General features: G+C 39.7%; 2 non-coding genes and 1 pseudogene across 2 annotated transcripts; 1 reads left to right on the top strand and 2 right to left on the bottom strand.

Annotated features, from left to right (window-relative positions):
* Nucleotides 1–5,972: 5,972 nt before the first annotated feature.
* LOC115852200 (zinc finger MYM-type protein 2 pseudogene) lies at nucleotides 5,973–20,515 on the bottom strand (annotated as a pseudogene).
* Nucleotides 20,250–20,356, top strand: LOC115852477 (U6 spliceosomal RNA). Its single transcript, XR_004039156.1, has one exon. It is a non-coding gene; the product is annotated as a U6 spliceosomal RNA (small nuclear RNA).
* An 874-nt stretch (nucleotides 20,516–21,389) lies between the features above and the next one.
* On the bottom strand, nucleotides 21,390–21,496 carry LOC115852476 (U6 spliceosomal RNA). The gene has a single exon (XR_004039155.1). It is a non-coding gene; the product is annotated as a U6 spliceosomal RNA (small nuclear RNA).
* Between the last annotated feature and the right edge of the window lie 4,720 nt (nucleotides 21,497–26,216).

Here is a 26,216-nt window from a genome sequence, read left to right as displayed (position 1 = left end):
CAAACTCCAAGTGGCTGAGCTTAGGATCCAAGCAGGATCCAAGCACTAAAGCATAGGGGGAAGGAGGTGGGGGGGGGGCGGGTGTCTCAACAGTTATGGGTCACAAAGAGTAGCCAACGAAGGATACAGAAAGAAAGGAGTTCGTGAGCTTAGCAGGAACCAGAATTATACATTATCACAAGGATGAGGGAGTTTGTGGAGAAAGTTCTATTGGGTGCTTGGATGGTTTTTTTTTCCTCTGTAGTTCTAGATAATTACATTGGGACTCCTACAGCTGGCCAAGAATACAGCTTGAGCCTGCTGATAGCATCCTAGACAGTAAGAAAAACCAATAGGCTAATAGTAGGTATACAGTAGATACAAGTAGTAGGACTTTTAAGTCTTAACTTCCCCAAAGCAAGAAAAGATCTTATGCCCTCTCTCATTTTCATCATGTATTTAACAATAAGTTATGGGTTTAAAAAAACGATTAAGAAATGTTTACACAGGTGTCTAATATTTTAAGCTTTGGAAGAAAAAAGGTGATTGGGCCCAAGTGTGCTTTTCCTCCCAGTTACAGTATTTCCTTTCCAGTGTTTTTAAATTGTCCTAGTTTCCAAGGTAACAGCCAATGGATATTGGGTTGTATTCCTCCCAGTTTAAGAGTTGCAGGCAGGTGCAGTTCAGGATGTAGTGAAGGCCTCTGATCCAAATACCCAAATGCTCTTCTTGAATTAATGAGCAAAAAATATTCAATCACTGCAAACCTTAAAGTTGAAAAAAGCTTCTCATGGCAACGACAGCAATTTACACACCTGCAGAGCTTTGCAATGCACAAGGCACTTTCCCAATCATTTCTCATAGATTCTTCCATCAACCCTCAGAGGCCAGCAGAGCAGACACTATTATTTTCTCCCTTCACAGGAAGGTGTATGTCCAAGGGATGGAGCAGGGATTTGAACTCTGACCATCAGGCTCAGGGATCTTTTTATGATACATGAAACACACAATTAATTTAAAAAGGTTTTTTTTCTCTTCAAAAGTAAATATGAGAGAAATACTTGATTGATGTTTTATCTGCAGTTTACATTATCAAATATTTCAATCAGGGTAGGCTCAGTTTTCCTGGTGAATTTGAAGGCTAAATTTCCTGGGAAAACAAAACCCTTCAGCTGCGTGAAGGAACAGTCGGTGGGGGAAGTGAAACCACAGTGTGGCTAAGGAGATGTGAAATGTAAATGCTTTATACAGTTGGGGTCTTGGTATAAGAACCAAACTCTTACTCACCCTACAATCCAGGGATATATAGAGCCACTCCTGGAAGCAGTGAGGCTAGCCCAAAAGTCCACCTTACATGAGGGCCTGAATGGCTTCCTGAAGGAGTGACTGGAGGCACATAATACAGGTCCAGGGTGTGGGGGGCAGAGTCTGGGTGTCTGTCATTCTGGAATCACCATTCTGGAATGATTCAGGACTAAAGATACAAAGAGCAAATTAAAACAAAGAATTATCTTACTAACGTCTCCCTGAGACCCTAAGAACCCAAAGCAACACTGTTTTGTGGCACTAGTTGTGCTGAAGGGCAGTGTGAGAGCACACTGGAGTGTAGAAGTTATTTCTGAAATAGGCCCTGTGTGAGCAGAGGCCTTCTTACCATGGAGTAAATGGGATAGTCATGGGAATATTATCTGCTCATAGCTATTGCAGCTTTTTTAAACATTAATTCATTCAGAAAGTATTTATTGAGGTCAGACTTTGTGACAGGTAGTTGGGATACAGCAGTGAGCAAAACAAATGAAGTCCTACTCTTTGGAAGTTCTATTCTAGTGGGGGAAGATAGAAAAAAAAAACAAATTGTGTGATGGACACAGATGTCATGGAAAAAACTGAAGCAGGATACAGGGGATGTAGCTTTCACAAAACACAAGTTGTGTGTCCATTTTAAATGTTTCTATAAATCAACAAAAATCCACTAGATTAATTTTACTAGTTGTGATCACTGAGGAACATTTCATAATGATAACAGGACCAATTCCTCAGGAAGACATAGCAATCCTAAATGTGTATATAGCTAACAACAACGTTTGCTTCAAAATATATAAAGCAAAAACTGTTGGAACTGAAAGACCAAATAGAAAACTCCATAATTATAGCTAGAGACTTCAACAGTCCTCACTCAATAATTGATGGAAGAAGTACAAAAAATCAGTAAGGATATACATGATTCTTTTTTTATAAAGCATTTTTAAAATTAATTCATTTATTTATTTATTTTTGGTTGTGTTGGGTCTTCGTTGCTGTACGCAGGATTTCTCTAGTTGTGGTGAGTGGGGGCTACTCTTTGTTGTGGTGTGCGGGCTTCTCATTGCGGTAGCTTCTCTTGTTGCATAGCACGGGCTCTAGACGCATGGGCTTCAGTAGTTGTGGCACACAGGCTTAGCTGCCCCTCAGCACGTGGGATCTTCCTGGACCGGGGCTCGAAACCATGTCCACTGCATTGGCAGGCAGATTCTTAACCACTGTGCCACCAGGGAAGTCCCAAGGATATACATGATTTGAACAACATTATCAACTAACTTGACCTATTAACATTTATAGAACACTCCAACCAACAACTGCACATTCTTTCTCTGCCCACATGGAACATTCACTAGGCATAGAACCTGGGCTGTAGAACAAGTCTCAATAAATTTAAAATAATTGAAACCATACCTCAAGGGAGTTAAATTTAAAAATAATACAAAGATATCTAGAAAATCCCCCAAATATTTGGAAACTAAAAGTAAGCATCTAAATGATCCATGTGACAAAGAAAAAAAAGATAAAAAGTAAAGTAAATATTTTTAACTAAATGAAAATATAAACACAGCACATTAAAATGTGTGGGGTAAACATACTCTTGGATTGGAAGAATTAATATTGCTATGATGGCCATACTACTCAAAGCAACCTACAGATTTAATGTGATCCCTATCAACTTACACATGATATTTTTCATAGAATTAGAACAAATAATCTTAAAATTTATATGGAACCATAAAAGACCCAGAATTGCCAAAGCAATCCTTGAGGGAAAAGAACAAAGCAGGAGGCAAAACCCTCCCAGACTTTAGACAATACTAGAAAGCTACAGTAACCAAAACAGTGTGGTATCAATGGAACAGAATAGACAGCCCAGAAATAAATCCACACACCCATGGTCAATTAATCTGCAACAAAGGAGTCAAGAATATACAATGTGGAAAAGACAGTGTCTTCAGCAAGTGGTGTTGGAAAAGTTGGACAGCCACATGTAAATCAATGAAGTTACGACACTCAAATCATACAAAAAAATGAACTCAAAATGGCTTAAAGACTTAAATATGACATGACACCATATGTCTTATATATAGTGTCTATAAGACACTGTATGTGTCTTATAGACACAAAACTATAATTCAAAAAGATAAATGCACCTAGAAGAAAACATAGGCACAACATTCTCTGACATAAATCGTAGCAATGTTTTCTCAGGTCAGTCTCCCAAAGCAATAGAAATAAAAGCGAAAAAAAAACAACTGGGACCTAATCAAACTTACAAGCTCTTGCACAGCAAAGGAAACCATAAAAAAAAAGAAAAGACAACCTACAGAATGGAAGAAAAGATCTGCAAACAATGCAACTGATAGGGCTTAACTTCCAAAATATACAAATGGCTCAAACAACTCAGTAACAAAAAAACAAACAACCCAATCAAAAAATGGGCAGAATACCTAAATACACACTGTTCCAAAGAAGACATACAGATGGCCAAGAGATACATGAAAAGATGTTCATCATCACTAATGATTAGAGGAATGCAAATTAAGACTACAGTGAGGGCTTCCCTGGTGGCACAGTGGTTGAGAGTCCGCCTGCTGATGCAAGGGACAGGGATTCGTGCCCCGGTCCGGGAAGATCCCACATGCCGCGGAGCAGCTGGGCCCATGAGCCATGGCTGCTGAGCCTGCGCATCCGGAGCCTGTGCTCCACAACGGGAGAGGCCACAACAGTGAGAGGCCCGCGTACCGCCAAAAAAAAAAAAAAAAAAAAACTACAGTGAGGTATCACCTCACACCAATCAGAATGGCCATCATCAAAAAGTCTACAAATAATAAATGGTGGAGAGGGTGTGGAGAAAAGGGAACCCTCTTACACTGTTAGTGGAATGTAAATTGATGCAGCCATTATGGAAAACAGTATGTAGGTTCCTCAAAAAGCTAAAGATAGAGTTGCCATATGATCCAGCAATCCCACTCCTGGACATATACCCAGACAAAACTATAACTCAAAAAGATAAATGCACCGCTATGTTCACAGAAACACTATTTACAATAGCCAAGACACAGAAACAACCAAAATGTCCATCGACAGATGAATGGATAAAGATGTGGTGTATATATACAATGGGCTATTAGCCATAAAAAAGAATGAAATAATGCCATTTTCAGCAACATGGATAGACCTAGAGATTATCATACTAAACGAAGTAAGTCAGAAAGAGAAAGACAAATAGCATATGATATCACTTATATGTAGAATCTAAAATACAACACAAATGAACAAATCTATGAAACAGACCCACAGACAAAGAGAACAGACTTATGGTTGCCAAGGGGGAGGGGGAGGGGAGTGGGGAAGGGAAGGATTGGGAGTTTGGGATTAGCAGATGCAAACTAGTATATATAGGATGGATAAACAATAACTTGTATGGATTATCCATACACTTGTATAGCATATGTATATACACTACTGTATAACACAGGGAACTATATACACTACCCTGTGATAAACCATAATGGAAAAGAATATGAAAAAGAATATATATGTGTATAACTGAGTCACTTTGCTGTACGGCAGAAATTAACATCGTAAATCAACCATACTTAAATAAAATTTTAAAAAAAACGTGTGGGGTACAGCTACAGCAGCTAAAATTGCCTAGAAGCAAATTTAAATGCTTCTATTAGAAAAGAAGGTCTAAAATTAATAATCCAAATTTCCACTATAAGAAACAAGAGAAAGAAGAGTATATTAAAGCTAAAGTAAATATAAGGAAGGAAATAAAGAGTAGAAATTAACATAGAAATGAACAAGCAATAGAAAAAAAAAGAAACCAAAACTGGTGGGAGTTTTTGGCAAAATACAACAAAATTAATAAAATTCTAGCCAGACAAATCAAGAAAATAGGAGAGAAAACACAAGTTACCAACATCAGGAACAAAAGAGGAGACCTCATTACAGATACTAGAGAGATTAAAAGAAAAACAAGGTAATATTATGAAAAACTTCATGCTGCTGCTTCAGGACAAAACTAGTCTTTTCCTGAAAACACAGAAGCATGTACACAGTTATAATTCTCTGAAAATATTGCTTCTCAGTGTAGTCTCAACCATTTATAATAATTATAACTTTAAACCAAAATAACTTCTATTTTGCCTAGAAGACTGGGGGCGTGGATAATGTGAACTGTCACACCCCAGCATTTTATCAGACTAGCAGAGCTCAAGAATTCACATAACACAACTTTCTACAGTCACTAATATTCCATATACAACTTCTCAAAATGGTAGAAATGAACGTGTTCATTAACATGAACCAAAGATATGATTTTTCTGTAGTATATAAAAATAAGAAGCTAAGGTATATAAAATTTAAATTATGCTTAATAATTAATACTTTAGTGTTCGATCTTACTTGCAAATGATCTAGGTATCCAGTGATTTTCCATTAATTAACCCAATCTAATGCCAATCCAAGATTTAACTTACCTAGATCTTGGAAATTTATTTTTAAGCTGATATAATTACTAATTAAACAAAGTACATCAGAATAAGGATTTAATTTGGTCAAACACAAATTTATATTTTTCATAAGCAAAGCATTAAATGGAAGTAAAGCTAGCTTACTTGACCTGTAAACATGTATAAGTTTAGAAAAAACATACCCAAGTATAAAAAAAATGTATACTTACATTATATGTAACACTGATAAATCAGAGAAGACATAGCTATTTTTATTAATCTATCCCTTCTTTTTTTGCAGTTTGCGCAAGAGACTTTAACTGGTTTAATGCGCAGAAGACTGGAAAATCTGTTTAGGAAGCAAGGCTGCTGGTGATAAGGACTCTACCCCTGGCTGATTCTGATTACAGGGAAATGATGCTGACTGGGAGATCCAAGAATCAGGTTTATGATGAGTTGCAGAATCTACATTTTGAAATAGTCTCCTGCCACATTCATTCTACCAGTATTAAAAGGTCCTACTGCAGTCTTGGTCTTCTTGAAAAACTGGAAGTGGAGAAATCCACAGCATGGGTTCTAGTTTTAGTTTCAGGAGATTGCCATTCAATAAAATTGGAGGAATTTTTCTCTCGCCCTTGATTTGTTTCCATGTCCTCTTCATCACCAACGACTATTGTCTCACACGTCCCTTCCGAGAAGCCAATTCTTCTGAGGAAGGAAGAATTGTGGAATCATTTCATTGCAGCTCCTAATTTTTTGATGATATAAATGTTATGGTTCTTTGATCAGCTACCACTAGTGCAGAAGGTTGGGAAGCTGTACAGGTTCGATAAAAACATCATCATCATCTTCCACTGATGACTTCTGAAATTTATTAGACCTAGAAAGTAAAGGATTAGGTGGACCACTAAATGAATTTCCTACATTCATGAGACTAGACACAGATATTTAATGAATGAATATGTGAATGGTCCTCATTGAGTCAGCCCGTCTGAGAAACCGCTCATTTCCCTCCCTAATTAATGAGTGGCCTCTGCTTTCCCAGGACATCCCCTTAGAACACTCCACACAGGCAACAACAGGTTCCAGATACTTGGCTGCTCTTATGGAAAGTTCCCTCCTCTATTCTGGACCCACACTCACAGTTATTTTTAACACACAGATTGGGTTAAAAATAAACCCAAGCAATGATAACAGCTTCCTGCCTTAGCCCTCCTAGAAAGGGTATCACAGTTTAAAAAGGATGTTTTATAATTTGAGTAAAAATGCAGTGCTCTAGTGACTAGAAGAACATTCAGCCATCAAGGGTAGGAAGACTTCATCTGAGTTAGGCCTTTTGGATCATCTCATACACCCTCTCCTCATCATGCCCTTCCACACCTCTGAGCTTTTATGGTGTGACTTCCCTTGGTTTCTCATCAACCCTGGCCACCTGGTGAAATGTCGCCTCAAAAGTATCTTCTCTAGCTCTCCTGGTTAGCAACTCTCACCTGTTTCCATAGCAAGAGTTTACAACTGTGCTATGACCTATCATAGTTATATATGTTGTCCTCTCCTCCCCCATATGCATTAAGCCCAACAAGATGGGCAGGAATTTCTGAATTCAAGAATCGACTGGGCGAATAAGGAGGCAGGAGAGAATCAGAGAGATGGCAGCAGAAGGACTCAGATGGCATTGCTGGCTTTGATGATGGATGGGGCCACAGGCCACAAAATGCAGGTGACCTCTAGAAGCTGAAAAGGTGAAGAAACAGATTCTTCTTCCCTAGAACTTCCAGAAAAGAAGTCAGCCATGCCAACAGATTTAGCTCAGTGAGATCCATGTCAGACTTCTGATGACCTCCAGAATTGCAGAATAATAAATTTGTTACTTTTATTTTTTTTACATCTCTATTGGAATATAATTGCTTTACAATGGTGTGTTAGTTTCTGCTTTATAACAAAGTGAATCAGTTATACATATACATATGTTCCCCTATCTCTTCCCTCTTGCATCTCTCTCCCTCCCACCCTCCCTATCCCACCCCTCTAGGGGGTCACAAAGCACAGAGCTGTACTCCCTGTGCTATGCGGCTGCTTCCCACTAGCTATCTGTTTTACGTTTCGTAGTGTATATATGTCCATGTCACTCTCTCACTTTGTCACACCTTACCCTTCCCCATCCCCAAATCCTCAAGTCCATTCTCTAGTAGGTCTGTGTCTTTATTCCCGTCCTACCCCTAAGTTCTTCATGACATTTTTTTTTCTTAGATTCAATATATATGTGTTAGCATATGGTATTTGTCTCTCTCTTTCTGACTTACTTCACTCTGTATGACAAACTCTATGTCCATCCACCTCACTACAAATATCTCAATTTCTTTTCTTTTTATGGCTGAGTAATATTCCATTGTATATATGTGCCACATCTTCTTTATCCATTCATCCGATGATGGACACTTAGGTTGCTTCCATCTCCTGGCTATTGCAAATAGAGCTGCAATGAACATTTTGGTACATGACTCTTTTTGAATTATGGTTTTCTCAGGGTATATGCCCAGTAGTGGGATTGCTGGGTCATATGGTAGTTCTATTTGTTGTTTTTTGAGGAACCTCCATACTGTTCTCCATAGTAGCTGTACCACTTCACATTTCCACCAGCAGTGCAAGAGTGTTCCCTTTTCTCCACACCCTCTCCAGCATTTATTGTTTCTAGATTTTTTGATGATGGCCATTCTGACCGTTCTGAGATGATATCTCATTGTAGTTTTGACTTGCATTTCTCTAATGATAAATGATGTTGAGCATTCTTTCATGTGTTTGTTGGCAATCTGTATATCTTCTTTGGAGAAATGTCTATTTAGGTCTTCTGCCCGTTTTTGGATTGGGTTGTTTGTTTTCTTGTTATTGAGCTGCATGAGCTGCTTGTAAATTTTGGAGATTAATCCTTTGTCAGTTGCTTCATTTGAAAATATTTTCTCCCATTCTGAGGGTTGTCTTTTGGTCTTGTTTATGGTTTCCTTTGCTGTGCAAAAGCTTTGAAGTTTCATTAGGTCCCATTTGTTTATTTTTGCTCTTATTTCCATTTCTCTAGGAGGTGGGTCAAAAAGGATCTTGCTGTGATTTATGTCACACAGTGTTCTGCCTATGTTTTCCTCTAAGAGTTTGATAGTTTCTGGCCTTACATTTAGATCTATAACCCATTTTCAGCTTATTTTTGTGGATGGTGTTAGGGAGTGTTCTAATCTCATACTTTTACATGTCCCTGTCCAGTTTTCCCAGCAGCACTTATTGAAGAGGCTGTCCTTTCTGCACTGTACATTCCTGCCTCCTTTATCAAAGATAAGGTGACCATATGTGCGTGGGTTTATCTCTGGGCTTTCTATCCTGTTCCATTGATCTATATTTCTGTTTTTGTGCCAGTACCATACTGTCTTGATTACTGTAGCTTTGTAGTATAGTCAGAAGTCAGGGAGCCTGATTCCTCCAGCTCCATTTTTCGTTCTCAAGATTGCTTTGGCTATTCGGGGTCTTTGTGTTTCCATACAAATTGTGAAATTTTTTGTTCTAGTTCTGTGAAAAATACCAGTCATAGTTTGATAGGGATTGCATTGAATCTGTAGATTGCTTTGGGGAGTAGAGTCATTTTCACAATGTTGATTCTTCAATCCAATAACACGGTATATCTCTCCATCTATTTGTATCATCTTTAATTTCTTTCATCAGTGTCTTATAATTTTCTGCATACAGGTCTTTTGTCTCCTTAGGTAGGATTATTCCTAGGTATTTTATTCTTTTTGTTGCAATGGTAAATGGGAGTGTTTTCTTAATTTCACTTACAGATTTTTCATCATTAGTGTATAGGAATGTCAGAGATTTCTGTGCATTAATTTTGTATCCTGCTACTTTACTAAATTCATTGATTACCTCTAGTAGTTTTCTGGTAGCATCTTTAGGATTTTCTATGTATAGCATCATGTCATCTGCAAACAGTGACAGCTTTACTTCTTCTTTTCCAATTTGGATTCCTTTTAGTTCCTTTTCTTCTCTGATTGCAGTGGCTAAAACTTCCAAAACTATGTTGAACAAGAGTGGTGAGAGTGGGCAACCTTGTCTTGTTCCTGATCTTAGTGGAAATGCCTTCAGTTTTTCACCATTGAGGATGATGTTGTCTGTGGGTTTGTCATATATGGGCTTTATTATGTTGAGGAAAGTTCCCTCTATGCCTACTTTCTGGAGAGTTTTTATCATAAATGGGTGTTGAATTTTGTTGAAAGCTTTCTCTGCATCTATTGAGATGATCATATGGTTTTTCTCCTTCAATTTGTTAATATGGTGTATCACGTTGTTTGATTTGCATATATTGAAGAATCCTTGCATTCCTGGAATAAACCCCACTTGATCATGGTGTATGATCCTTTTAATGTGCTGTTGGGTTCTCTTTGCTAGTATTTTGTGGAGGATTTTTGCATCTATGTTCATCAGTGATATTGGCCTGTAGCTTTCTTTCCTTGTGACATCCCTGTCTGGTTTTGGTGTCAGGGTGTTGGTGGCCCGTAGAAGGAGTTTGGGAGTGTTCCTCCCTCTGCTATATTTTGGAAGAGTTTGAGAAGGATAGGTGTTAGATCTTCTCTAAATGTTTGATAGAATTCGCCTGTGAAGCCATCTGGTACTGGGCTTTTGTTTGTTGGAAGATTTTTTATCACAGTTTCAATTTCAGTGCTTGTGATTGGCCTGTTAATATTTTCTATTTCATCCTCATTCAGTCTCGGCAGGTTGTGCATTTCTAAGAATTTGTCCATTTCTTCCAGGTTGTCCATTTTATTGGCATAGAGTTGCTTGTAGTAATCTCTCGTGATTTTTCGTATTTCTGCAGTGTCAGTTGTTACTTCTCCTTTTTCATTTCTAATTCTATTGATTTGAGTCTTCTCCCATTTTCTCTTGATGAGTCTGGCTAAAGGTTTATCAATTTTGTTTATCTTCTCAAAGAACCAGCCTTTAGTTTTATTGATCTTTGCTATCGTTTCCTTCATTTCTTTTTCATTTATTTCTGATCTCATCTTTATGATTTCTTTCCTTCTGCTAACTTTGGGGTTTTTTTGTTCTTCTTTCTCTAATTGCTTTAGGTGCAAGTTTAGGTTGTTTATTCGAGATGTTTCCTGTTTCTTAAGTTAGGATTTTATTACTATAAACTTCCTTCTTAGAACTGCTTTTGCTGCATCCCATAGGTTTTGGGTTGTCGTGTCTCCACTGTCATTTTTTTCTAGGTATTTTTTGATTTCCTCTTTGATTTCTTCAGTGATCACTTCATTATTAAGTAGTGTATTGTTTAGACTCCACGTGTTTGTATTTTTTACAGATCTTTTCCTGTAATTAATATCTGGTCTGATAGCGTTGTGGTCGGGAAAGATACTTGATACAATTTCAATTTTCTTAAATTTACCAAGGCTTGATTTGTGACCCAAGATATGATCTATCCTGGAGAATGTTCCATGAGCACTTGAGAAAAATGTGTATTCTATGTTTTTGGATGGAATGTCCTATAAATATCAATGAAGTCCATCTTGTTTAATGTATCATTTAAAGCTTGTGTTTCCTTATTTATTTTCATTTTGGATGATCTGTCCATCGGTGAAAGTGGGGTGTTAATGTCCCCTACTGTGATTGTGTTACTGTCAATTTCCCCTTAAATGCCTGTTAGTATTTGCCTTATCTATTGAGGTGCTCCTATGTTGAGTGCATAAATATTTACAATTGTTATATCTTCTTCTTGGATCGATCCCTTGATCATTATGTAGTGTCCTTCTTTGTCTCTTCTAATAGTCTTTATTTTAAAGTCAGTTGTGTCTGATATGAGAATTGCTAGTCCATCTTTCTTTTGATTTCCATTTGCATGGAATATCTTTTCTCATCCCCTCACTTTCAGTCTGTATGTGTCTCTAGGTCTGAAGTGGGTCTCTTGTATACAGCATATATATGGGTCTTGTTTTTGTATCCATTCAGCCAGTCTGTGTCTTTTGGTGGGAGCATTTAATCCATTTACATTTAAGGTAATTATCGATATGTACGTTCCTATTCCCATTTTCTTAATTGTTTTGGGTTTGTTATTGTAGGTCTTTTCCTTCTCTTGTGTTTCTTGCCTAGAGAAGTTCCTTTAGCATTTGTTGTAAAGCTGGTTTGGTGGTGCTGAACTCTCTCAGCTTTTGCTTGTCTGTAGAGGTTTTAATTTCTCCATCAAATCTGAAAGAGAGGGCTTCCCTGGTGGCGCAGTGGTTGAGAGTCCACCTGCCGATGCGGGGGACACGGGTTCATGCCCCGGTCTGGGAAGATCCCACATGCTGCGGAGCAGCTGGGCCTGTGAGCCATGGCTGCTGAGCCTACGCATCCAGAGCCTGTGCTCCGCAACGGGAGAGGCCACAACACTGAGAGGCCCATGTACCGGGAAAAAAAAAAAAAAAAATCTGAATGAAATCCCTGCTGGATAGAGTAATCTTGGTTGTAGGTTTTTCTCCTTCATCACTTTAAATATGTCCGGCCACTCCCTTCTGGCTTGCAGAGTTTCTGCTGAAAGATCAGCTCTTAACCTTATGGGGATTCCCTTGTGTGTTATTTGTTGTTTTTCCCTTGCTGCTTTTAATATGTTTTCTTTGTATTTAATTTTTGACAGTTTGATTAATATGTGTCTTGGCGTGTTTCTCCTTGGATTTATCCTGTATGGGACTCTCTGTGCTTCCTGAACTTGATTAACTATTTCCTTTCCCATATTAGGGAAGTTCAACTATAATCTCTTCAAATATTTTCTCAGTCCCTTTCTTTTTCTCTTCTTCTTCTGGGACCCCTATAATTCTAATATTGGTGCATTTAATGTCGTCCCAGCGGTCTCTGAGACTTCCTCAGTTCTTTTCATTCTTTTTTCTTTATTCTGCCCTGCAGTAGTTATTTCCACTATTTTATCTTCCAGGTCACTTGTCCGTCGTTCTGCCTCAGTTATTCTGCTATTGATCCCTTCTAGAGTGCTGTTAATTTCATTTATTGTGTTGTTCATCGTTGCTTGTTTCCTCTTTAGTTCTTCTAGGTCCTTGTTAAATGTTTCTTGCATATTCCCTATTCTATTTCCAAGATTTTGGATCATCTTTACTATCACTATTCTGAATTCTTTTTCAGGTAGACTGCCTATTTCCTCTTCATTTGTTAGGTCTGGTGGGTTTTTTCTTGCTCCTTCATCTGCTGTGTGTTTTTCTGTCTTCTCATTTTGCTTGTCTTACTGTGTTTGGAGTCTCCTTTTTGCAGGCTGCAAGTTCGTATTTCCCATTGTTTTTGGTGTCTATCCCCAATGGCTAAAGTTGGTTCAGTGGGTTGTGTAGGCTTCCTGGTGGAGGGTACTGGTGCCTGTGTTCTGTTGGATGAGGCTGGATCTTGTCTTTCTGGTCAGCAGGTCCACATCTGGTGGTGTGTTTTGGGGTGTTTGTTGTCTTATTATGATTTTAGGCAGCCTCTCCGCTAATGGGTGGGGTTGTGTTCCTGTCTTGCTAGTCGTTTGGCATAGGGTGTCCAGCACTGTAGTTTGCTGGTCGTTTAGTGAGGCTGGGTGTTGGTGTTGAGATGGAGATCTCTGGGAGATTTTTGCCGTTTGATATTACGTGGAGCTGGGAGGTCTCTTGTGGACCAGTGTCCTGAAGTTGGCTCTCCCACCTCAGAGGCACAGCACTGACTCCTGGCTGTAGCACCAAGAGTTTTCATCCACACGGCTCAGAATAAAAAGGAGAAAAAGTAGAAAGAAAGAAAGAAAGAAAGAAAGAGGATAAAAAATATAAAATAAGATAAAATAAAGTTATTAAAATGAAAAATTAAAAATTATTAAGAAAAAAAATTTTTTTAAGTAAAAAAAAAAAAAAAACTGGACAGAGAGGACCCTAGGAGAAATGGTGAAAGCAAAGCTACACAAACAAAATCTCACACAGAAGCATACACATACACACTCAAAGAAAGAGGAAGAGCGGAAAAAATAATAAATCTTGCTCTCAAAGTCCACCTCCTCAATTTGGGATGATTCGTTGTCTATTCAGGTATTGCACCGATGCAGGGTATATCAAGTTGATTATGGAGCTTTAATCCGCTGCTTCTGAGGCTGCTGGGAGAGATTTCCCTTTCTCTTCTTAGTTTGCACAGCTCCCGGGGTTCAGCTTTCAATTTGGACCCGCTCCTGCATGTAGGTCACCGGAGGGCATCTGTTCTTCTCTCAGACAGGATGGGGTTAAAGGAGCCGCTGATTTAGGGGCTCTGGTTCACTCAGGCTGGGGGGAGGGAGGGGCATGGGGTGCGGGGCGAGCCTGTGGCGGAAGAGGCCAGCGGGACGTTGCACCAGCGTGAGGTGCGCCGCATGTTCTCCCAGGGAAGTTGTCCCTGTATCCCGGGACCCTGGCAGTGGCGGGCTGCACATGCTCCCGGGAGGGGAGGTGTGGATAGTGACCTGTGCTCGCACACAGGCTTCTTGGTGGTGGCAGCAGCAGCCTTAGCGTCTCATGCCCATCTCTGGGGTACGCACTGTTAGCCGCGGCTCGCGCCCATCTCTGGAGCGCCTTTAACCAGAGCTCTTAATCCAAATTTGTTGTTTTAAACCAAAAAGAAAAAAAAATGTACTGTTTTACTCTTCAGTTTATGTTGCTTATCTTGATTCTGACAAATCCTATTTTTTCAGCGGTTACTGGCAACATCCCCATGAAAGCATGAGGGCTTTTCAGGGAAGAATTATGGTCTGAGCCAGTGCTAAAAGCTGTGATTTCAGGTGGCTACGGTCTCAGCACCACTCACCAGTCTTTTTACACACATTGTTCCTCTTTTCCCAAGTGCCCTATTGGATATCTTACTTAAATCAAACTTTCCCAAATTTTTGAGTACCACCTTTGGGATTTTTGCCATATCAAAGTAGCACCTGAGGTAATAGTAACTGAATCCCTTTCTTCAAATTAATTTTTTTTTTTTTTTTTTTTTTTGCGGTACGTGGGCCTCTCACTGTTGTGGCCTCTCCCGTTGCAGAGCACAGGCTCCGGACGTGCAGGCTCAGCAGCCATGGCTCATGGGCCCAGCCACTCCGCGGCATGTGGGATCTTCCCGGACCAGGGCACGAACCTGTGTCCCCTGCATCGGCAGGCGGACTCTCAACCACTTCGCCACCAGGGAAGCCCTAACTTAATTTTTAAACAGTACTTTTGCTTTATAAGTAATATCCATAAAATATTAGGTTTGATGTGCTAATTGTTTATTTCCAATACACATTTAAAAACAAAACTATTAAAATGAAAAAACACCCTCTGCATTAAAATAAACTCATAACTATTAAACTTTTAAAAAAACAACTCTGCCTATGTACCCACGAAAATCGCCTCAAAGTACATCAGTGACTTAGCTCCTCCACTTTGTGAAATACTTTCCTAAGCCTTTGCTACCCTCCCCAGGCCTTCTACCCAAACCTAGCCCTTCATCCTCAGCAGGCTCCCTCACCTCCTAGATTCTTAAAAAGAGAATCCATCAGACTTGAAATCCATCAAGCATCTCCCTGTATATTCCCACTCCATACACACCCCTGAAAGCACACCTGCATCTGCTCTCATCCTTGTTTCTTCCTGCTCTGCTCTCAGAAGAGGAGCCTGACCTTCTTTCTGTTAAAGAAATGTCTGAAGCCCATCCTGATGCACTGCCTCAAGGATCTTACCATTAACAAAGTCTAGTTTGCCAAAGATTTACCTAAATTATGGGAACTTGAATTCTTTAAATGATTCTGAGCTGATTTCTTTTAAAATAGTTTTTAAATCTGGCACATTTTAAATCTCAGAAATTCAACCTCCTTATTTTCTGAGAATTACAGGAATATTATATTTAAATAAGCACTTATTTATCTCATAAGTCAATCAGAACAGGACTTCTTTAATTTAGGAAATTTTATAATCTAATAATACCATCTGGACTCAGGAAAGCGTTACACATCCATACAATGAGACGTAAAGACCTTTTGGAATTACAGACATATAGACATACAGACACAGAGTTTATCATTTCAATTTTAAAATTTCAGTCATGAGTTAATAGTAAACACAGAAGCACAAAAAATTTACTGGTTCATATATCAAAGAGCTGTTCTCCTTCTTGGTGGAATACAACATTCTTAACTTATTTGAGCCCAAATAAATGAATAAGCAAACAAACAAGACTAACAAACCAGTTTCTCTGTTGTCTCTCACCCAACAGAGAAAAGAGCTCTACAAATCATTAATCCGTTCACATGTTCTGGTCAGAACATAACACCAAATTCCTAATCGTTGCTACCAAGAGTGGGCAATGACATTGCTGTAAGCACAACAAAGACAAACCACAAAATTAATAGAGAACAATATTAAAACTAGAAAAACAGAGTGCAAAGTGAAGTTGTCATTTTGAGAGCCAAAAAAAAGATGTGTCTGGGCGTTAAGCAACCCATGAGCTGCATTTCTCTGGTCAGAACTATACCTAGTTTTGTTAGGTGAATCCATTGGGCAACTCAGTAGAAGACCTCCGAACTGTTAAAAGACATTTGGGAAAAAAAGGTAAAAATCATGCCTCTCATACAGATATAAAATGAACATGTGTTAAAGATTGTATTGAATGTATTAATCAATGAAGAAACAAGGTAGACATTGTAACCAGCTCAAAGGAGAAATCAAAACCCACAAACTTATATAGAGTAAAGGAATGTTGAAATGAATCTGCAAATGGAAGCAAAACAAGCTTCTTCCACAGTGGTAGAGAGAAGTCAACTGAACCTCTACTGGTAAGGATAGATTTTGCATGTCTATAAACAAGAATTATTTTGTATTGCTATCAGTTATCTACAAGTTACAGAGTTTTAAGATAGTTTCCATAGATTTGGAATCAGATAACCCTAATCAGATAACCCTAGGGGATTGTCTAGATTCTAGATAATGCAGTTGTCCACCTGGGCACAAATTTTTCCCATACAAGAGACACCTCACCCATGAAAACAGAAGAAACAGGGATGTATGTGAATATAAGCAAATCTGTAATAAGGACAAGAAATTAAGGAAGCTCATCTCTGATAAGTCTCTTGTGCATGCTTTCCCCTCTTCCCCCTTCCCACTCTCCCCATAAAACAAAACATGAGATTTATCTGCTACTACAAATTAAAGGAACTGGTTGCTATGAAAGGGCTCCATGCACAAAAATATCTCACACCAGCCTTACCACAGTGACTTTCTCATTTCAGTAAAAGTAGCCTTTAAGCCACAGATAGGTCATCTGGGAGATATGCTGTATCATCCTTTGCCTTGGCACTGGCCAATCCTCTGGGAATCTATCTCTAGGCAAGTTTGGGAAACCCTGCTCTATCACCTTTTAGTTTATGGAGTTAGCCAGAAGAGCCCTGAAAAGATGAAACCCAGGACTAGTAAGTTCTGAAAGGTCCTCGGAGTTCTTTTTAGGTGGGATATTTAGGAGGTGTCCTGGGGAGTCAATGGGTGCAACATGAGGGAAGGGGGAATGGCCATAAAAGGGAAGGAATAGTAAAGGAAGGGGGCTAGTGGGGAACTCCAACGAGCTTCTTCAGTAGAGCGACTCAGAGAAATGGAGAACAATTAAATCAGAACCTTCAGGGGAGGGCTCTGGCACGGATATTTTAAAAAGCTCTCATGGTGATTACAAACTGCAGCCCAGGTTGCTAACCTCTGTTCCCCAGCTGAAGTTCACCAATTTCACACCAGGTAAAGCTGGTCACTGATACTGTGGTTCTAAGTGACTCATCTGTTCCCTGTTCAAGAAGATGTGAGCATTTTGGTTGAGCTTCCTCTTCATTTTAATTAGAGCAAAATTCCTAAAGAGGAAATGACTTGTGGGTTTTGCCTGTTTCAACTGAGTCACATCACTGAATGTTCCCTTTCGGTGAATAAAAAGAAAAAGAATAAGGTAGATTTTCCGCTTATCAGTGTGTACTATCCTGTTGTTGCAGTAAAATGAGCAGGACTCAGAAATGTGGCTGTAAAATGACAGGCTTGAAGTCTTTATTCTTTTCTAAGCTATTGCAAAGAGTATGACCTAGTAATACTACAAGTGGTACAGAAGGAAGAGAAATTAATTTGGCCTCAGAAGATGGTAGGACCAGTGCCAGTACTGCCCAGGGAAATCACTACACACTTACCTCAGCCTCAGTTTCCTTCTCTGAAAAATGACATTTTCCATCTCTTTGGATCTATAATGCCACTGATTGTAAGATGCACCAGTTTTACATACCACTAAGAAAACATAGATGATTGTTTTATTCCACTGCTAATGTAAATAGTTAGAATTATTATGATGACAGCATTTATTGGTAACAGAGTCCAAATGTTCCAGAATATAAAAATAAAACGCTTTTTTTCTTGTTAAAAAATCGGATAAGTTGAGAAAAATCCTTTAAATCAACCTTTTCTAAAGTCTGTTTATTAAAAAATGCCTAGTGAGACTCCTCATGTGAGATCTTAAGATACAAAAGATTATCTAACTAAAAAGCCACCTTCCTCAGAACGTTCCTATATGACCTCCAAAAGACGTGTTTAAAGATCACTATCTCCCCGTAAAAAAGCGATTGGAGACTTACACATACTTAACTGGTGATAAGAACAGGAATTGTTTTCGTCAAAATCTAAATATGGGATCTTAAATATTTTGTAGTTTGGCAGAAGCCAATAGGGTTTGAATGCTGCAAATGTGTAGTGTGAAAACATGAGGGTGATTACAAAGGCATGAGGTGAACTGGGTAAATATGCTCAGTTAGCGAGGTATTCGATGTAGCTGGGAGGAGGGACAGGATAGAGAAAGAAGAAACAGGAGGAGAAGAGCAGGAGAACACAAGAGTTTTGGGGGGGAAAAAAAGACAACTGTGTAACAGAAAGGAGAGAACAGAGTACGGAAATCTAAGATGTTAATTTGAACACCTCCAGCAACTGTCCTCCTAGGTGAGGCCTTCAATAAATATATAGCCTGACAGAAAACATTCAGAAAATATCCAGAAAAGAAACAGCCTGCCTTCAAATAGTGATATGGGTGGGTGGGACTATTTTTCTTATCCAATTGATTCTACACAAGAAAAGTGTAGCTAAAGAAAAGCAGACTGTGTGAGGGAGGTGGTGTCTGGAGACCCGTTGCTGGCTCCATAAGAGCCTCTTAGCAGTGAGGAGACAGAAACTGGGCTCCAATCCAGCCTAAGCAAGAAAGGCAATTTGTTAGCTCATGTAACCAAATCACGGAAAGGACTGAACGACCAACGACACTCTTCCTTCATTTCTTTTCCTGGTCTTTTTCTCTCAATTTCTTCCTTGGGGTACAGAAGTTGGACATCAAGGGCCTTGGGTTTACATCCTTATAGCTCATGAGCCAAGGGTTAAAAACAAACCAACAAACAGACCGCCAGACCCTCTACCTGGGCAACGTTCATCAGTGTATTCTAAAATCATTAAGTGAAAGATGTATGAGAAACTTGATAATGGAGGGATCAGGCTACTGACCTCACCTGAACCCACTGGTGCAGCCGGACATTACCTGCCTTATGTTGAGATGCAATAGGTAGGATACGCCCTACCAATGGGGCTCTAAAGCTTAAGAAATAAATTAAACCAGGACCTAATTATGGCTTTAGATCTAACTACAAACTTTCAAGAAACATGGAGGATAGAGAAACAAGTTAAACGACATCATCAGTAACACATAAGCCAAATGAAAGAAATGTGACGTTTCATGGTGCAAGTATCCGGTTTCCTCAACAAATCAAGAGCGTGAAGAGAAATGGCGGTGGGGGGAGGGCGGGAGTGGAGAGGGGGCTTTAGGAGATTAATAGAGACCTAAGAGGCACAGCAACCAAACACCATGTGGGAGGACTGAACCTCGTTTGGATCCTTACGACAAACCACCAATAAAAGGCAACTTTAAAACAAGGAAATTGGAACGTAGAGTGAATATTAGGTGACATTAAGGAATTACCTTAACTCTTCGAGGTGTGATAATGGCTGGGTGATTACTTTTTTTTTTTTTTCCAAGTACTCATCAAAGGAAGTTTAAGTGGGAAACGACGTGCTCTGAAGTGCTGCACCAACCCAGGCGGCTCACTCCGCATCACGGCAGCCTCACGCACCGCGCGGGTCCCGCTCGTTCGCCGCGTCCTCGAGGGCGCCGCGCGCAAGGCAGGCCGCCGCGCTCGCCACTCCCGGCATGCTCCGCGGGCCGAGCGCCCCGGCGAGAGGGACCAACGTCCCGGACCTGGGACCCGCGACGGAGCCACTTACCCAAGGTGCCCCGGGCCCTCATTTGCATGTCGCTCCGAAAGATGAACTCGACAGATCGTCGCAGTCTAGCGACTACAGCACCAAATGTGCGAGCCTCATGAGTGGGGCTCGACATCAAATTTCCTAAACGTTCGGCGATCGCCAGGAAGACTCTCAGTTCAGTCACCGTAAGCTTAAGAGTCGAGAGTCACCGTGCTTTATATACGCTGTGGGTAAAATGAATATCGTGCTTGCTTCGGCAGCACATATACTAAAATTGGAACGATACAGAGAAGATTAGCATGGCCCCTGCGCAAGGATGACACGCAAATTCGTGAAGCGTTCCATATTTTGTGCCCTTCCCCACCGTCCCGACCCCTGTGCTCATTAACACAAAAAACAGTGGGGTTTTGAGAGGCAGCTCTGGAGACCGCTCTGAGGCCTCCTGCATGGCTCTCCCACCGGATACTTCTTCCTCCCAGGGTCGATTCTATCTCGATGGCCTCCCGGCATGCCCGTGGCCCGACCTGTCTCATTTCTATTATTAAACTGCCTCGATAATCTTGCTGTCTGCAGTCGAATGCTTGTTACGATTGGTTAAAATCTGCTTTTGGTTTGGGCAATTAACTTTTCTCTTAAATTTCCCATCACAGAATCCACCCGATTTAGGTAAAGCGGCATTTTGAGTGATAAAATGATCAGATAAAAATGACTTCTTAGGAAAGCAGATCAGAATGGGCTTGCTGCTTCTAGCCAGTTTTCAACTGGTGCTGGAGCTCTAGGATCCACAGGCACCGGCCAACATTGATCTCAACCGTTATAACCACTCCTTGGTAACAGTCCCTGCTTTTGTGTAGCTCAGTCTGAGAGCGTACGAACTCCGGTCTAAAACGACAAAAGAATGTCACAAAGTAGGCCCAAGATTTGTGCACTGCTGTTGCTTACTTCCTTTAGCAAGGATTCATTAACTTCGCAATAATTCAGTGACTTAATAATTTAGAAATGATTTGGTATGGACTCATCGAGCGATTCATGTGTCAGTCTATAGTGAATACGAGCTGGGCCTCTGGAGTTTGTGTTGTTAAGGGAGACAGACCATAAGTAAGGTGATTTCAGAACTTTCAAGTTCTATGAAGGAAATGCAAGTTGACATTTTCTCATTTCCAAGATACGTAGAAACGACATATTTGCACGTAAATTTCCAGGTGTGCAACTCGGCTTCATTCACATTTCATACATTGCCTTACACGAACATTTTTATAGTGAAAAATCACTATAGTGAAAATCACTTAATTTCAGCATTAAGTGCCAGACGTTGTGCTTCCGGCCCATAGCTTTTCCTTTAGGAGCTGATGAACAAAGGGTGTCCAGATGGTGTGGAAGAGCACAAAATATGGAACGCTTCACGAATTTGCGTGTCATCCTTGCGCAGGGGCCATGCTAATCTTCTCTGTATCGTTCCAATTTTAGTATATGTGCTGCCGAAGCGAGCACGTTATACTTTCCCCCTACAGCCTATATAAGGCACGGGAGTTTCTCGCTTCTTCGCTTACGGTGACTGAATTGCGCGTCTTCCCAGCCACCGCCGAACGTTTAGGGAAATATGATGTCTCGCAACCACTGAGCAGGCTCGCACATTTGGTGCTATGACTGCTAAACCGCGAGGGCTGTTGGGTTCACCTTTCGGAGGGACATGCAAATGAGCGCCCGGGGCACCTTGGGTAAGAAGCCCCGTCACGGGCCCCAGGTCCCGGGCTGTGGGCCCTCCCGCGGGGGCGCTCGGCTCGCGGAGCATGCCGGGAGTGGCGAGCGCGGCGCACTCGAAGACCCGGCCAGCGAGGTGGACACGCGCCCTCTGAGGCGGCCGCGATGCGGAGTGGGCCACCAGACTGGCGCGATTGAGGCGGCCCTGGCGGCCTGCATGGAACAAGCGGCGCTTCTCCCAAGTCTCTCTAAGGTTTACGAATCGGTTGGCTTGCTGGGCCACCAACCAGGACGCTGGGTCACTAAGGTTCTGGATCGAGCTCGGGTCCTCCCAGCAAAATATGGAACGTGTCACCGATATTTCACCCATGACATAGGAGCCTTGTGCCAGTTCCAGAGGCTTTGCTGAAATGGCGAAGCCCACCGTCCAGCTCTCCGGGAGATTCCTCCCAACGACTGACCACTCAGATATGATGGTCAGCACCACACTCTAGGACGCCCTGGGCTCTTCGAGTATTAGCACAAGTGTCTCGATCTGAGTCCATTCGGCGCAGGCGTCATTGGGATGGGGGGTGGAGCTAGCATGGGCGACCACGCCCTTCACAAGTGTCATCCCTTAGGCCACCTTCTAGCCTGGCCTCCAACCCACTGGAACACGCTGAAGCGCACCTGTTCGGCCTGAGAGATGGATTCGAAGAATTAAACTGTTAGAGCTGAACTGGAGAATCATTCTTGTACTTAAGTGTACTTCCCCACACCCTAACCCTAGCCCTATTATGCTACAAACATGCAGGACAGATCTACCTGCAAGAAATACTGGAATGTTAGTGTTAAAACATTCTGATATTAACTGGCTCAAGTTACAGCCTTACACGTAGTGAACTGAGGGCCAAAGGTGAAAACCTTCATATATTGAAGTGAAGGGCACAGGTTTGCCTGTGTTGTGTTAAAATGGCACCCTCAACAAGGAATATGGCATATTTATAGAATAAGTGAAGTTTTGTTTCTTTTTTCTCCTTCCTATGGTCGTCCTATCCTTTCCACAACATAATAGTTTGAAGTAAAAACCTGTGAAAGATAAGTAATTTTGAGAAGTTTTAAAATTGGTATCCAGTTTTATGATGTACAAAAAGAAAGTAGTGTGAAACCATGTAAGAGTTTCTGGTATTGCTGAAACAAAAATAGAGAAAGGAACAGAAAGCCTATAGGGATTATTTATTGTTCAACCTTTCTTTCTCAGTGTTTATAGTTATAATTCTTTACTTTCACAGCTTTTGAAAAGTAATAAAATATACTGTTCTTCCCCCCCCCCAAATTAGGCAAAAAATGACAGCCGGTTAAGTTTCCCAATTACAAATAAAATATGCTTTGATGTATTTCTTCTAATAGCCTGTCTTTCCAATAAGCATTTCTGACTTCAAAGCTATTAAGAAATAGTAAATTGATGTTCAATTTTATGATTTGAAGAAATATATCAAAACCCCTTCATGTTCTTACTCTCTTTAGAAACCTTACAACCAGTTTGTTAAAGGATACATGATTAGAGGAATCTATAGTTGGAAGGATGGTCAGAGTTCCTGGGACATAAGCTCGATGTCTCTAACAAGTTGTAAGCTCCTTCAGTCAACTACACTTCTGGATGACCATGTTTAAACCAGGAAAAGGAAAAATGTTTATATTCTGAAAAGAGGAAAAATGTTTACCACAGACAGAAAAAAGATTTGAAAGTTGACTAAAGATCAAATCCTTTGGAGGAAAAATCTTTATAATGGCTTTAAATTATCAGATGTGTACAGAAATAGCAAAAATGCATGTTTTTAGAGTCATGGCACTTTTGAACAATGAGCTGTTAAAGAACTAGAGCAGAATTTCTCACAGGTGATATATGCATGACCCCCTTTAAAACAATAAATTCTCTCTAGGCTCCCAGTATTCCCAAATTACTTCTATTATATTGTTATTTAAATATGTGTAAACATAAAACTGGGTATAAACTCATGCTTATAGCTGTTACATACTCTAAAACCAAAGCAGATTTACAAATTAAACACACAACTGCAAATCAATACAATTCAAATTTATTGCAGTGATAATGATAATGTCTTTGGCTGAAACTGAATAACCACTGTTGGATTTGATAGTGGAAAGATGTAGCCTCAGGTTCAGTTCTATACTTAATTTGTTTCTGTGTTTTGACTAATGCAGAGAATGCCAGTTCCCATAAGTATGTTCTGAAAAAACTGAACCTTTGTTTACTACCAAATTATATAGATACTGGAACATACTTTTTTGATATTGTAGCATTTTTGAAATCAGGACACAGCACACAATAGATGGGAGCTGAGACTCTATGAAATAAGGTAGTTTCGGAAAATTAGGCCTCCTAATTAACATTCTGCAGTGAGCAATACTTGCTTGATGACTCTGTAAAGCTGTATTACTTATTTCAACATGGAGTTGGCATAACAGTATAATTGAAATCAGCACTAAATGCATAATCAAATTTTGCTGAAATTTAGAACAAGATTATGTGAAGTTAGTTTTAAACTCCTAGAAATACTTTTTAAGCTTTTTTTTTCAATTTCAGCCCTGAGCTCATAGACTGTTGAAGGCAAAGAAGGAACTAGGTTTCTCACAGTGCTTTGTTTATATCTGGACATTTGGACAATATTTCAACAATTGTTGGCAAGAGAGAAAAGGATTAACAGAGAGGCTGTATAATCAAAATTACCCTCACCCCCAAAACAAGGCAGACAGGTTCCTACAGAGAAACAAGTCTGACACAGGCATCACAAGCCTTGTGGGTTTTCAACAGGCTCAGCGCCATGTTTACCACGAATGAGGCTTGAGAGTGCAGAATTTCACAGAGGCAATTAGATACTGAAAATGCCTCATTTACACCATTTCAAAATTGATCATAAATCAGATTTTATTATGATTGCTTCCACTCTGTTTTCAATTTAGAATATTCAAATTACCATTAAATCTTTATTTGTATAGAATGTCCTAAAGCATTTGGCTTTCTCTTGGTGCAAGTGCATCATTAATATTATTCAGTCTACCTCTGTTCATTTCTCATTAGCCTCTACAAAACAGTAAATACTCAGTGGCGTGTCATTTTCTTGATGAGAAATCAAAGTATTGATTTATTAAAAAGACAAGAAACTAAAGTCTTCATCATTGAAAATGTTATTCATATGTATGTTATTACTAGGAAGTAGAAATTTTGCCTTCACAGACAACATAAGTATAATAGCAGACACTGGCCATTGCTGCCATTTAGATAGTAGGACATGCCAACCAAACAGCACTGACACATTGATGGTCCCTTAGTTCAGTAAGCTGAAATGGCAAAGGTAAATGCAAATTCATATTGAAATCTTTTGGCAATGCTTAGTTATAGCTAAAGATAACTTATTCAGAAGTTTCAGACTCTGCTTATTTTAATATTTTAGGATAATCATCCAAATATAAACAGTTTCTTTTGAAAATCCTGTAGAAAAGCCTCTGACCCCTGAGAATCTGTCTGAAGTCTCCAAGAGGTTCTAGATCCTAGTTTGAGAAACACGGTATAGGTTGATATAGAAAAATCTACTTTCTGGAGTTTGTGTAGCTTTATATGTGTCCTTTTCTTCAGAGGACAACTCAAGAATTAGAAATAGAAAAGGAGGGGGTCATAGTTATTGAGCACCAACTACTTGGTAGGCATTTTACATACAAGATTGCATTTAATGTTTGCAATTTTTCTGAGGGGTAGGTATTATCCCATTCTACAGCTGAGGAAATTGATGCTCAAAGGAATTATGTACCTTGGGTAAATTCATATGGGTAATAATATTGGACTGGGGGAAGCCAGAATTCAAATTCAGTTTCCTCAGAATCCGAATCCACGCTCCTTCTTATTCTATAATTTTATTTAACATTAGAGGAATCCTAATGTAGCTTTAACCAGGAAAATCTTTATAAACTATTTTAAAATTCTTGGGCAATCAATACGTAGATCATAATAAGAGGAAAAACTTCAGTCAACTCTAGGTGTTCTGTTTCTAGCTTAGGAAGGAAAAAAATTGTCTCAACAGCTTATTTTTATCTTCCAAAATGTTCTGGGTTATGTTTTTTAGACCACTGAAGATAACTTATGAGTTAAAGGTAATATAATTGTTGTGGTCAAGAAAAAAAAAAAACAGAAGAAAAAAAAGCCTGTGACCATAAAAAACAATAATAAAATGGCCCAATCCAGGATTTATGCCCATGTTGTCCTCCATTAAAACAAGTGATTCAGAATTGCCTTTAGTGGTCAGTTCTTTAAAAAAAATTAAGCAAAATAAAATAAAATTCAGTTTTTGAAAAATAATTGAATAAAATAAATAATAACTCAATTATTTGAATGCATGTTTTATCAACTAAAATCAGCTTTCTGTTTTAGGTAGTAAGCTTTTGTTTTAATCAAATAGTTTTCATTAATGAACCTCAGCAGAGTCACATAGAGTTCTAGCATTTCTGAGAGCTC

This window comes from Globicephala melas, chromosome 2 (assembly GCF_963455315.2).
Source record: "Globicephala melas chromosome 2, mGloMel1.2, whole genome shotgun sequence".
NCBI classification, from domain to species: Eukaryota; Metazoa; Chordata; class Mammalia; order Artiodactyla; family Delphinidae; genus Globicephala; species Globicephala melas.
Note: the sequence above shows the minus strand (reverse complement) of the source record. Positions and strands in the feature narration are given on the sequence as shown.